At 41.0% G+C, this 14,780-nt stretch overlaps 1 protein-coding gene across 5 annotated transcripts in view; it reads right to left on the bottom strand.

Moving 5' to 3' along the window:
* The window catches only part of OSBPL1A (oxysterol binding protein like 1A), a 219,987-nt gene that overhangs the window by 102,512 nt on the left and 102,695 nt on the right, over positions 1 to 14,780 (bottom strand). The window lies entirely within an intron of this gene.

The raw sequence follows: 14,780 nt of genomic DNA, 5'->3' as shown, positions 1-14,780 counted from the left end.
GAGCAGATACTGTGGAAAACACTGCAGTGGTTCCTTGAAAAAGCTAAACACAGAATTACCATATGACCCAGAAAATTCACTCTTAGGCATATACTCGGAAGAACTGAAATGTGTCCAAACGAATACTTGTGTAAAAATGTTCAGAGGAACACTATTCACAATAGCCAAAAGGTAAAAACAACTCAAATATCCATAAAGGGATGTAGGAATAAGATGTGTTACACACATACAATGGAAACTATTCCACCATAAGTGAGAAAGTCCTGATACACGCTACAGTGCACACGATGCTCGAAAACAGGCTGGAGAAGCAACACTAAGGGTCACACGTTGAATGATTTCATTTCCAGGAAATGCCCCAAACCGGCAGATCCACATAGACAAACACAGATCAGTCATTTTCATGGGCTGGGGGCAGGACTGGGGATGGGGAATGACTGCTTAATGGGTACAGGGTTTTTGTTTTTGTTTTAATTGGAGAATGATTACTTTACAACATGTTGGTTTCTGCCAAACAACAACATGAATCAGTCAGAGGTATACATATGTCCCCTGCCTCTTGAACCTCCCTCCCACTCTTCTCTCCATCTCATCTCATCCTCAGGGTTGTATTTTGAAGTGATAAAAATGTTTTGAGTGACAGTTGTACAACACTGTGAATTACCAAATGCCACTGAATCTTATGCTCAAAATAGTTAATTTTATGCTACATAAATGCTGTAACTTTCTAAAAATTAAAAACTCAAAAAAGCCCCCACAAAGATACATTTCCTATATGATCCAGCCATTCTACTTGCTCCTAGGTATTCACCTAAACGTTATGAAAGGGTATGCCCACACAAAGATGTGCAGTAGCCAACACCTGGACACAATTCAAACGTCCATCAAGAGGTGAATGAACTGTGGTACGTCCATAAAGTCGAGCACTGCTCAGCAATAAAAAAGAATGAACTATTGCCATGAGCAACAACTCAGACGGATCTGCAGATAATTAAAGAAGCTGAACTTCCACCACGCCCACAAAGGTATGGGTCCACATATGTAAAATTCTAGGATGTGCCTACTGAGCACTAATTAATTAGGGACAGAAAGCTAACCAACAGCTGCCTGTGAACAGGAAAGAGGGTGAGGTACTACTAAGGCAGGAATAAGCTTTGGGGAGTAACACAATTATTCCTAATTCTGAAAGTGATGATGGTTTTACAATGTTAACATGCCATCAAAGCTCACTAAACTACACTTTAAATGTGTGCGATTTACTGTACGTCAATTACACCTCAATACAGCTAAAAATTGAGCATATTTAACAAGGGCATAGCGAAAAGACCGCTCACTTAGTGGCAATGGGAATTTAAAATACATTTCTTACATACTGCAAAGAATATGTATGACAAAGAAAAATACTCTGATACTATGGAAGACAATGAAGGATATTAAACTGCACTGTATACTGTATTTGTGTTATTTGCCAATGAACGGACCAAGACCAATCAAAACTTCCTGCCAGTAGTTGCCAGGTTCTAGTGTTTATATTCTTGCCTATACTTTACAGAATTTTTTATGTCTTTTGTGTATCTCATAATTTCACAATAAGCAAAATATCTTTACGTGTATCTATTTATGAAGTGATGTTTGCAAACTTTTGCATCAGATTCACAAATATGAAAAATCTGTATTTGCATCAAACACAAAATGATGCTTACTTATAAGGTATTCTCCAATAGTGCAGTGTGCAAGGCTCTCTTAGCCATCTACTATAGGAACCCAATCTGAGATTCTGTTAAGCACACTTTTGCTTCACCATGGCTGCAAAGCTTCTACCTAAAAATAGCTTACTCTTATATAATCACTCACCACAGATTTATATATCTTATGTATCCTTGAAATGCATTTCTCTTTTTAGAGATATGCCACCAGAGGTAAACAATCATTTTTAAAGGCGAAGAAGTTAAATCCTAATCTAAACAGTTCTTATTGTTAGATCTTATTCCAGGGCTCTGTAGTTGAGAGTTCTGTTGATGAAAACAGAAAAAGTTATAAATAGGAGAAGAAACACCCTATTGACTCTTAATTTTTTAAATGAACTTTGAGAGATTACTTACATGCAATGAAAAATCAAATTTTAAATGCACAGTTCAGTGAATAGTCACAAACGAATACCCTATGTAACCAGCACCACTATGAAGATATAGACCATTTCTCTTTGCTCCTTCCCTGGGGTCCCTGCCCCCCTTTACAGTCACTCTCCCTGTTCTTCCCAGGTCCAGTTCTGGCAACCACTGCTCTGATTCCTCTAACTCAGGCAATAGAGTTGTCTGCTCTTGAACTTCAAGTCAATGGAATTATGCACAGTGTACTCCTTGTGTGTGGCTTCTTTTGCTCAGTAGAATTTCAAAGTCACTCATGTTGCTGCAGGTATGAGCAGTTCTGTCCTTTTCACTGCTGAGGACTAATCCACTGCAAGGCCATGCTACCATCGCTGACTCCCTGTTTCTAATGCCTTCAGCTCTGTCTCTGGAAATACCTTTCCACATACATGCTGAACACCATTAAGTCCACAGAATTTTGATGGTTTATTCTGCTTTGACGAGTAGTTTTCATGGTTCTCAAATTGGGGGTGGAAGGGATGATACATTGGAATCACAACTAAATAGGTTTTAACTCCATCTGAAGAAAACATTTTAACACATTACTGACCAGAGATGTATTACTTACAATATGTCTTTTGTTACACAGACTTTATTGTCTGGAGACTATTCAGTATTTATTTACAAAACAAATCGCCAGCCACAGGGGTCAGTTTCTGCAAAATCCCCCAGTCAATAATGAGTTAAGTAAAATAGATAGCCAGTGGGAATGTGCTGTATGACTCAGGGAGCTCAAACCTGTGCTCTGTGACAATCTAGAGGAGAGGGATGGGATGGGAGGTTCAAGAGCCAGGGGGCACCTATGGCAGATTTATGCTGATGTATGGCAGAAACGAACACAATACTGTAAAGCAATCATCCTCCAATTAAAAATGAACAACTTGTTTTTAATGAATCAAGTGTCTTAAAGCACTGCTTCCCAAGTTTTGCAAGTCCATGGGAAACAGATAGGGAAACAGTGTCAGACTTTATTTTTTTGGGCTCCAGAATCACTGCAGATGGTGACTGCAGCCATGAAATTAAAAGAAGCTTGCTCCTTGGAAGGAAAGTTATGACCAACCTAGATAGCATATTCAAAAGCAGAGACATTACTTTGCCAACAAAGGTCCATCTAGTCAAGGCTATGGTTTGAGAGTTGGACTGTGAAGAAAGCTGAGGGCTGAAGAATTGATGCTTTTGAACTGTGGTGCTGGAGAAGACTCTTCAGAGTCATTTGGACTGCAAGGAGATCCAACCAGTCCATCCTAAAGGAGATCAGTCCTGGGTGCTCTTTGGAAGGACTGATGCTAAAGCATCAATACTTTGGCCACCTCATGCGAAGAGTAGACTCATTGGAAAAGACTCTGATGCTGGGAGGGATTGAGTGCAAGAGGAGAAGGGGACGACAGAGGATGAGATGGCTGGATGGCATCACCAACTCAATGGACATGAGTTTGGGTGAATTCCAGGAGTTGGTGATGGACAGTCCTCTTGCCTGGAAAATCCCATGGACGGAGGAGCCTGGTGGGCTGCAGTCCATGGGGTCACTTAGAGTTGGACACGACTCAGTGACTTCACTTTCACTTTTCGCTTTCATGCATTGGACAAGGAAATGGCAACCCACTCCAGTGTTCTTGCCTGGAGAATCCCAGGGACAGCGGAGCCTGGTGGGCTGCTGTCTATGGGGTCGCACAGAGTCGGACACAACTGAAGCGACTTAGCAGCAGCAGGGAGGCCTGGCGTGCTGCGATTCACATGGTCGCAAAGAGTCGGACACAACTGAGTGACTGAACTGAACTGACACACAGCAGAGACCAAGCACCTGGTGTAGGGTTCTGCCCAGTGGAAGGGTTGACAAGATCATGACTCTTAAACCCACTACTTGGAAAGCTCTGTTTAGTTACATTTAAAGAATACACATTCTTGTTTTAATGACCAATATTGATTTTTGCAAAACAAAAACCTTATGAGCAAGTAAGATTCTATATAAAATGTTGATTAAGCAATCAAAGTGACTGGAAAAATTTTCAAAGTCTTACAACAATGAACATGGATTTTAATTTTCCCTACTTCAAGTGCACTTAAATCTTTCCCTGATTTTTTTTTCTTTTTTTTCAAAAGAAAAAATGAGCCATGACTGAACCGGGGGCGCCCAAGCACCCCTTCCCAGCAGAGTACAGTCCAGCTTTTAAGGAGAGGGAAGTCGATTCTCGCTCGCACTGTGCTGTCAGGCCACAAACATTCATCCACCACCTACACCATGCCAGGCATTCCAGGCTGTGGGCATTGGCAGGGAACACAGAGGACAAAAGTACCTGCTCGCACACAGCTTCCGGTCTACCGTGGGGAGACAAACAGGCGAAGGCGGGAAACACACGGTGTGTTGAGCGGTGGAAATGCTAAGGACAAAATAAAGGCGGGAGGGGGAAGGCAGCCCTGGGAGCCAGGGTGTCCAGAGGACTCACCGGGCGACCGGGGTGAGGGAGAGGCAGGCAGGCGTCAGGGAAGAGTGCTCCGGGAGGGGAGGAGTAGCAGTTCTGAGGTAGGAAGGGGCTCACCAGTGAGTCTGCGGCACAACAGGAGGCCACTGTCCTCTGAACAAAGTGAGCTGGGTGAGACGGCAGCAAAGGAGAGGCCGGAGAGGCAGCCTCACCCCACAGGGCATCGTACGGGACCCGTGCCAGGCTCATTTCTGGGGGACATGTTTTCAAGACAGTACCCGCAGGGGCTCCGTGAAGAGTAAGAAGGAAGGGTCTGGAAAGGCTGACACACGAGTAACTGCGGAAGGAACTTGGAGATGTCTGGGGTGGGGAAAGGAGGAATGTACAGGATGCTCCAAATACCAGAGGAACTGTCAAGAGAAGTAGTTCCTTTTCAGGGCTTCCCTGGTGGCTCAGAGGTAAAGAATCTCTGAGGAGATTGCAGGAGAGTAGGGTTCGATCCCTAGGTCAGGAAGATGCCGCTGGAGTAGGAAATGGTAACCAGCTCCAGTATTCTTGCCTAGAAAATTCCACGGACAGAGGAGCCTGCCGGGCTACAGTCCATGGGGTCGCGAGGAGCCAGACACGATGGAGGGCCTGAACGACAACGACAAACCCTTTTACTTTTCTGTGAAAAAGTCACAGAGCGCAGATTTGAAACCATGAATTTAAAAAGGAAAAGAGAAAAGGAAAACCTCATCTTAATTTTTTAACTTTCTAGTATTCATCATTTTCCTACAGTGGAATGGGTGGCCCTTGAAGGTTATCCAAGTGTAACAGCGGTAGTAGCACCTAGAAGAGCAGGAGCTAACCTCTAGGTATGTCTTCCGCGTGTCAGAGGTGGTGGCAATAAATACTTGGTGCGCTACCTCATGTGACCCTCCCACAATCCTATGAAGTACGTTTCATTAATTATGAGGCAACTCAAGCTCACTGAGATGACATGACCTGCCAAGGATCATAGAACCAGTAAATGATGGAGCCGGGCTCAGACCCAGGTCTGTTTGACTGAGGCTCCAAGCCTGTAACCACTGGCACCCACCACCTGTATGCCCATCAGTGGCAGTGTTTACATGGCATGTAAAAGTACCATCTCGCTGGCAGGAAGTTGGAGATGAGATTCTTGCAAAGGGAGGAAAATTAGCCTCTAAGATCCCTTTTTATAATTTTGTGGTTACATTTTCCCAAGTTTCCATCTTATTTTTAAAATATTTCTTTGACTTCAGAGTTTATAGAAATTCTGTATTACTAAATATGGCTAAAGATTAAATAATAATAATTTCACTACAGAATATGTTAAATTCCCAGTCCAATTCTAACACTTTAGAATTATCATGCTCTGGTCTTGAGTAACAAATGTTACTTGATTACATTTACTTGATTACTTCCCTTGCACAACTGAAGGTAGGCCTGACTCTTCTCAAGTACAGCCAATCCTTGCACAATGCAGGGGTTAATCCACTGTTACTTATAATCTGCTTTCCATATCCAAGATTCTTTCACATCTGCTGATTCTACCAACTACAGACCATGTAGTACTATAGTATTTTCTATTAGAAAATAATGGGAATCCATGCAATTTAAACCCACGGTGTTCAAGGGTCAACTGTGTATCAGGTTCCTTGTCTCTTTTATATCTTCCATGATTCAAACATATCTTTGCTTTCATTTTCCTATGCAGACAAAATTATTTTCAACTGAGCAATTATCTTCTGAAATACAAATCATCAACATTTAGTATCTAAAGTACAGAAAGATACTATTAAAGTAGAATACACATACATGGACTTAAACCAAAAGTCTAAAGTCCATGGAAACCTTAAGAATCATCCCTGGTTTGTGTGGCTGTTTTTTACTGGCTGGAGGAAAAAGAATTGAGAGCGTGCATGCATCCTTCACCACACGTCAGCCAGGGCAACTTCTGAATGGTTTGACAAGAGGAAGCCTACTGCTCTGAAGGGCAATTATGAACCAATGTAAGAAGAGAGAGTCTGGCAACCATGGGGTTAATATTTGGATAGAAAACAGGATTAATTCCACTTATAAAAAATTCTTTTTTTTTTTTTTAACCCAACAGGATGGCTACCATAAGAACAAAAACAAAACCCAGAAAAGAGAAGGTGTTGGGGAAGATGCAGAGAAATTAGAACCCTTGCACACTGTTGGCAGGAATGGAAAATGGTACAGCCACTATGGAAATCAGTATGGTAAGTCCTCAAAAACTAAATAATAGAATGACCACATGATTCAGCAATTCCACTTCTGAGTATACACTAAAAAGAATTCAATGCAAAGACACAAAGAGATATCTGTACACTCATGTTCACAGGAGCATTATTCACAACAGCCAAAAGGCTGAATCAACCCAAATGCAATACTGATGGATGTGTGGATAAACAAAATGTGGTATATATACATATGATGCAATATTATTCAGCCTTTAAAAAAAAAAAAAGGACATTTTAACACAAGCTATAACATGGATGGACCTTTAAGGAATTATGCTGAGATAAGCCAGTTAAAAAAAGACAAATAACGTATGACTCCACTTATATGAGATTCCTAAAGTAGTCAAATTCAGAGCGACAAAAGTAAAATAATGACTTCCAAGGGCTGGGAGGAGAGGAGAATGATGAGTTATTGTTTGATGGATATAGATTTTCAGTTTAGGAAGATGAAAAGAGTTTTGGAGATAGATGGTGGTTAAGGTTACACCACAATATGAATGTACTTTAATGCCACTGAACTATACACTTATAAACGGTTAAGATGGTAAATTTGATGCTACGTGAATTTTACAACAAATAAAAGTAATTAAACTTTTTTCTGCAAACAAAAATATACAGCTAGTTTGATTTGCATTAATGTGAAAAAAAAAAGGCTCCCATGGTAACATCCATTATACAGTATAAGTTGGGTTCTCGCAATGATCTATTACAAAGTCAACTAAATATCAAAATGTGTATGTTCTTCACATAAGATAAAACCACAGTTATTAAGTACAAATCTATTCCAAACATTTTAACAACTATTTACTTAGAACTTACTACTTTATACTCAAATTACCATCATGGTATCTGAATGCACTCCAAGGCCCAGCCACATCCAGTCGGTTCACAAGTGAATGCTGTAATCCGTGACTTCTAAACCATGAAAACAGAATGACTTCAGGCGCAGATTAGGGTAGGACCTACAAGCAATGGTGCCTACACAGACACTGCGGACAAGTCACAAACTTGGGGCTGCATTCTCTTAAGGCCACACCAGAAAGTGAAATACAATTATGCCCTTTTAATTATCCACAAGGAAAAAAAAAAAAAAACTGGCTCTTTAGGGAAAACAACTCCCTCTTTGCCCTTGGCTCTAATTTCTCATTCAGTGTAACATATAAGGGGATTAAGAGTATTTGCAGAATAACCAATAATGCCACTTCTGGCTCTTGAAATGTCCCCTCAATAGCAACCAAAGGGGTAATTCCAACTTAAAATTCAGTGAGGGACATTTTTTCAGAAAATCAAGAAAATATAACCCAGGCTGTAGCATTCTGATAGTCTTGTTTAATTTTAGGATGAAATTTACAATATTTAGAGACATGGTAAATTCTATGTATTCCAAAAATGTGATCTCTACACCAAACAAAATTTTCACAAAAAGATACAGTGTCTCCTGTTGAAGACCTGGAATACAGCTATTCTGTGCAAAATGTGAAGACACTGCAATATTCTTGGCCATCTGCTTATTTTTAAAATTGGTATCCTTTTATCGAGCTGAGAAATTAGCTTAGAAATGGCCAATTCAGCTTCGAAACAAGGTGAACTGTCTTCTCTGTAACAGGTGAATTGTCCTAATTCAAGCTGTGTGTGATATAGTGGCTTGCTCTTCAGCATAGCAATTAGAGGCAGATTCCTGGTTCTGGTTCTAAGAGTAGCCCCTTCTAACTACACAAACTCGGGGAGGTATCGAGCCCTCTCCCCAGACCCTACTCTCATCTGTAAAAATGAAGGAGAAGAGATCGACAGTATCAGTTATTTCAAACTCTGTTGTTTGGAGGAACCACAATGGAAGAGGAGTCTTTACTTTCCTCTCTGTTGTACACTGCCCATCTACCTTTGTGGTCGCTTGGTCGCTAAGCTATGTCCAACTCCTTGCAACCCCAAAGACAGTTGCCTGCCAGGCTCCTCTGTCCATGGGAATTCCCAGGCAAGTATACTGGAGTGGGTTGCCATTTCCTAGTCCAGAGAATCTCCCTGACCCAGGGATCAAACCAGAGTCTCCTGCTTGGCAGGTGGATTCTTCACCACTGAGCCACCTGGGAAGCTTGGGATCTACCTTAGCCCACAATAAAACCTTAATAGCACCTGAGGAGACACTCTACAATCTAAGACTGAGCCTATGGATTGGTGATTTTAAACAACTCATCCATAACACAAAATAAAGTAACAAAAATAAGTGAAGAAAATACTGAAAGTTTAAATCATTTCTAAGAAATTTTATTAAGGAGAATTATATCCCCAAACTTCATTTGTAATGCAGCTGTTTAGACCCTAGAACAACAAAATCTCCCTCATATCAACATTTTCAGTGCAGGGTAACTTCTCAAGTGCCTCACAAAGGCACAGTGTCCTGAATGCATCAAATAAAACCACAGGTAAAGGAACAGATGGTATTGATGCAGTTTACGATCCGGCCGCCACAGGTAACAACGCGCCCGTGTCTCCAGCCGGGGACGCTGTGAGCTCCCCGCCCCAGAGGACGAAGGCCTCCCTATGAATCCTGCTGGATTGCTGAGCACAGCTGAGCTCTGGTCACTCCACCTGCTTCTTCCCACCAGGGTTTCTCTGATCCAACACCCCAGGCCACAAACCACTTTTATGCCACTTCTCTGTCCCTGAACTGAGCACAAAATCCTTTCAAGACATTTTTCTGAAAATTAAGCATGAGAAGGCTCTCTTACACAGGACCGACAGGTTTATGCATATCTTATTTGAGTCTCGCACTAACTCATGAAGTAGAGAGAAGGGATCTATGTCAATAACCCTGTTACCCAGGAGGAATGTGGGGTCCTGAGTCACTAACACTGGAGACCACATTTCAGGACTCTAAGTAACAGCAGCTCATACTCCACCATCTAGGCCACCTCCCTAGGCCTACCCTATCCTCTCCCTAACCTTACTGTCAGTTGAACTGCCTAAGGAATAATAAAAATCATGAGATACAGAATGATGAACCTTTGAGCATCTAAAGGAAATTAGACCCAAGTTACTGGCATCTTCCTCCTTTGCGCTGCAGCCAGGGTTCTAAGAAGGAAGAAACAAGACAGACTATGTGGAAGCAGATAATGGAAAAATTCTCCGGGTATGGAGGTGGGGTAGGGGTCAGAGGGCAGAAAGCTCGGGAGACAGAGAAAAAAGTAGGGAAGAGGGGAAGGGAAGACGGTCATCCTTCTTCCACTGCATAAAGTATCTAGGGATAAAAAAGAGGGGGTGAGAGGGAAAGAGGAAGAAAGTGACCAGTGAGGTGGGGAAGAGAAACGGAGAGAAATGCCAAGCAATGAAAACAAGGAAAGTTGGATAAGAGGAAAAAAAAAACAAGTCACCAAAACCTTCTAGAAGTTTCAGGTTTAAATATTAGGAGGGCGTTATTCTACATACAGGCTTCCCTGGTGACTCAGTGGTAAAGAATCCACCTGCCAGTGCAGGAGATGTGGTTCAATCCCCATCAGGAAGATTCCCTGGAGGAGGAAATGGCAACCCACTGGAGCATTCTTGCCTGGGAAATCCCACAGACAGAAAAGCCTGGCACCTACAGCCCATGGGGTGGCAAAAGAGCCAGCTATGACTCAGCGACTAGACAACAACTCTACATACATTAGCAGCCCTTCGTCTGGAATGATGAAGTCTAGGAAATATTTCATTCAAGTCCCTAAAATAATCAAAATAATGGATAAAGCTAACCGTGATATATTCACTAAATTAGAAAACACTAGAATTAAACATACAACTTGAAATCTGGAAAAGAATTTTGAACACATCCACTTTAAGGAGACAGAATAAATGTATAGATACTCAAGGACAAAAGAGATAACTACAGAAATTTAAAAGATGAACTAGATAAAAGCTAGGTATTTCTTTGAAATATAATCAAAGCCTTAATGAGTCTGATCTTACAAAGAGAGCAAAATTCATTTGGAAATGGCCAAATATTAGAAAAAAATGGGAAAAGATTAGAAAAGGGAATATATAATTACATAACATAGGTGAAAAAGACAATAAAAGAATATTAAGAACTTCCTTATATTTCAGAACCTAAATGGAAAAGGTAAAATTCCTTGAAATATATAACGTGTCAAAATTGACCCAAAGAGAAACAGAAAACTAAAATAGCACTATAACCATTAAATATATTTAATTATCAGTCCAAAAATTCACAAAGTTGGTTTTATAAGAAAATTCCACTAAATTTTTAAAAACTAGACCATTTCAATTTTATACAACTCTTTCAGAGAACAGCAAAAGGGAACACTCCTGAACTCATTATATGAGGCCAGTGTAACCTTGATATTAAACCCTGATGAGGACAGAACAAAAAAGGAAACTACAAACCAATCTCACTTATAAACAGATGCTAAAAACCGAAAGAAATGAACTTGAGGCTAATGTTGAAAATAATACATATGACCAGATTAAGTTTATTCCAGGTACATGAGGAAGGTTTATCGCTAAAAAGAATCTAAAAATATAGCTTGCCATCTTAACAAATAAAAGAAAAACCTCATGATTCTCTTGACAAATGAACATTTGGTAAGTTTAACACCCTTTCATGATTTAAAAAAAACCCTCAGCAATATAAGAATGAGAGGGAACTTCATTTATCTTATAAATGGTATGCACCAAATATTTTTAACAGGGAATCATTAATTCCTTTTAAACACTAGGGACAGGGGCTTCCCTGGTGGTCCCGTGGTGAAGACTCCGAGCTTCCAAAGTAGGAGAGACAAGTTCAATCCCATATGCCTAGAGGCCAAAAAAAACTTACCATGCATGAACAAAGATTCCTACCATCTGGGCTTCTATTTCAACATTGTCTAGAAGGCCCTACCAGGGCAGGAAGAAGAAAAATAAATAAGAGGTGAAGGACTGAAAGAAAGGAACAGAAGTGTAATTATCCACAGACTGTCTACAGAGACTGAATCCCAGTCTATCTTCATCATTTTTACCTTCTACTCCCCACTCAATCCTCCGCTCACTGCAGCCAGGCTTCATGCTATCCTGCTTTGAAAACTTCCCTCATCAAAGACACCTGGCTACCAAACCTAACATGAGAGGCGATGAGACTCAACTCAGATGAGTCTGAGTTGTCTCCTCGCCTCCTGTCCTCTGGGCTCCCTGGTCAAGACCCTGCCTTCTCAGGCTGCTTTTCCACAGTCCGTTCCACGGGCTCTCTTCCATAGGTAGAATTCAATCCTTTGATTTCAAGGGACACTTCTCCTAAGTGATGTTTACTTCTTCAGCCTCAATCACCATGTTGAACCCAGGTGACTCCCAATCTAAAGATTCCCAAGTTTTTACTGGACTAGTCAGGAGGATCTTATTTGCATGTCAGCGTGTTCAAAGGTGAACTCATTCTCTAACCCTCTACACGTCAGACTCCTTCTAGCCCATGACTTACCCCATGAGTCTAAAGTTATCTGACTCCACCTGCTTCATTCCTTTTATCCAATCTATGATCGGCTCCTAGTCATCTTGTTTATCGCAAAGTCTCCTCCTCCTCTCTGCTCTGTATCTTCCTTTCCACAGCCACCAGCTGGGCTCAGATTCTGATTATCTCTCTCTTGAATTTCTGCACCTGGCCACCCTGCTTTCAGGCCTGCCCTCTAATCCTTCTCATAAGGAACAAATCTGATTAAATCTCTCCCCTGATTAAAATCTTTCAGTGATTCTAACTGCCCCAAATAATCCAAAGTCTTCAGGTATGTTTTACAAAGTTTTTCAAGAAGACTCTGCTTCTATTCATCTAGACTTGACTTCTCTTTACTCATCCCCCTCTGCTCCAGTCTTAATGAACTGTTTGCTGGAATTCATCCCTTTCTCTTCCCCACTGGATATGTTGTGATTTCTCTTAAGAGCCCAGTCATCTGGCTCTTGCAGTAATCTCTTTAAGTTTTATGGAGACAGACTGGTACAGCACTATCTTATAAGGTAAACATTCTGTAAATACTGAACTAAAGAGAAGATTTTGCATAAAGTAACATATCAAATCCATCGCGGATCATTATAAAGATGTACAGGGGTTATATATTTAACACTCTGAAGTTAAAAGTGAGAGGAAAATTATGTATACCTGTAACTCATTCAAAAATTATTTAGCTAGAGTAGAAGTCAGGCACCGCACTCTGATAAGAAAATGGCACCAAACAACACAAACAAACTGCACGCAGGTTATAAGTGTGAGATACAAAAACGTATCAGGGTAAGTCTTGGATCACACCAAGCATCACAAGGCTAATACACACAAACCACACACTTCACACTAATAGAAACCTTATGTACTTCTGTTCAAAAAGTTCACAAAAGTTATCAAAATGAAAACCAGCTCAATTGTACATAAACTTGGCATTTATTTATGTCCCAGCCGCTTCTGAGATTAGATTGCAGCAGTATACTTCTGGATTATATACACAACAAGCTAAAAATCCAGGAATAATGCAGACTGAATAAAAATTCTAAATTTCTACTTTTTAAAGGAATTAGAATTTCCTTACAATCTTCGTGGAGTTGATAAACAGTCATAACTATGTAATCACAACTCACAGTCCTTTTTAAGAAAATGTAAATAACAAAGTATAAACTATACATAGAGCTTAAAATAGGATGCTGCACAATTATCTTACAAATTATGTACAATATTTAAAATGTGCTTGAACTGTACTTATATAGTACCTTGATTATCAGTAGATGCATTTGCTTTTTTTTTTTTTTGCATTTGCTTTTAATATGGAAAACCTAATAAACTTTTTAACCGCCCCCCCATTCTGCACAGTGGACAACTAAGGGAAGGGAGATTATGTGGGCCACTTTCACCATCACAGAAATCCCCTGAAATTAACGTTTAAAGATCTTCTACAGAGGGAAGCCTAGAGTTCTGCCATTATACTCACAGCGATACAAATCCCATTAGGCCCACAATCTAGTAAAAGTGGCACTGTGACAAAGGCTAAAATAGCTCTCAGGTCTTCACGATCAGATTAAATATCTACTCAATTGAAGCTGAGCTAACTTGCCAAAGTCAATAGCTTCCGGGTCAAAATCAAACATTATTTGGCCTGGAGATTAACTCTGATGTGTCCTCAAACTGAAAAGGAAATTTATATTTAGATCTCCAGATTCTAGCCTACACATTACTCCACCAACACGCATTTCAAGCATTTTTCTCTTCTGCAAAAGATTCCTGCTAAGCAATGCTATGTCTTCTAAATGAAATGCCTTCGTTCTGTCTTTGAACCTGATTAAAATTAAGAAACTTTTAATAGCTTTAATAACTCTCAAAAGCTGCAGAAGCTCTTCTCTGGCATCTTCCCCAGTACCATCCTCCCTCCAAATCCAGGAAGAAAAAAAAACACCCGCACAACAGAAAAACACAAAACAACTAGCCACATGCGATGAATGCTGCGGAACGTGACTCTCCACTGGTTTAGGCTACAAAGAAAGCCTATGAGTAATCAAAAATCGCTAATCAAAACAAAGTTAAAAGCCACTTCCCAGCTCCCCAGCCCCAGTATGATTTCCCTTTCTCTTCTCAGTCCACTCCAGCATTCCCCCCTCCTCTGTTTCTTTTCGGGGGATTTTAGCAGCCTCTGAACAGCGGACGGTTAAGTTCATCTCAATGTCAGCCAGGGCAGAGACAAACGAAAAAATCACTAACTTGGAAGGTTATTTAGGACAACAATGTCTTTCACTGTCTTACTCCTCCCACTCCGGCCCTACTTGACCTACTACCAATACTGAGCCGAGAAAAATACCCGTTCAAGGGGCTTCCACTACCGTCCCCCCTCCACCCTCGACCCCAGCGACTCTTCCCGCAGGAGCCCCTGCAAACCCACCGCGGCCGGGCGGACAGGGTCCCCGGCTCCGCGCACCCCTCCCCAGGCGCCAGCGGCCGCGCTCCGCACGCTCGC

This window comes from Ovis canadensis, chromosome 23 (genome assembly GCF_042477335.2).
Source record: "Ovis canadensis isolate MfBH-ARS-UI-01 breed Bighorn chromosome 23, ARS-UI_OviCan_v2, whole genome shotgun sequence".
NCBI lineage: Eukaryota > Metazoa > Chordata > Mammalia > Artiodactyla > Bovidae > Ovis > Ovis canadensis.
This window is presented reverse-complemented; position numbering and strand designations above follow the sequence as displayed.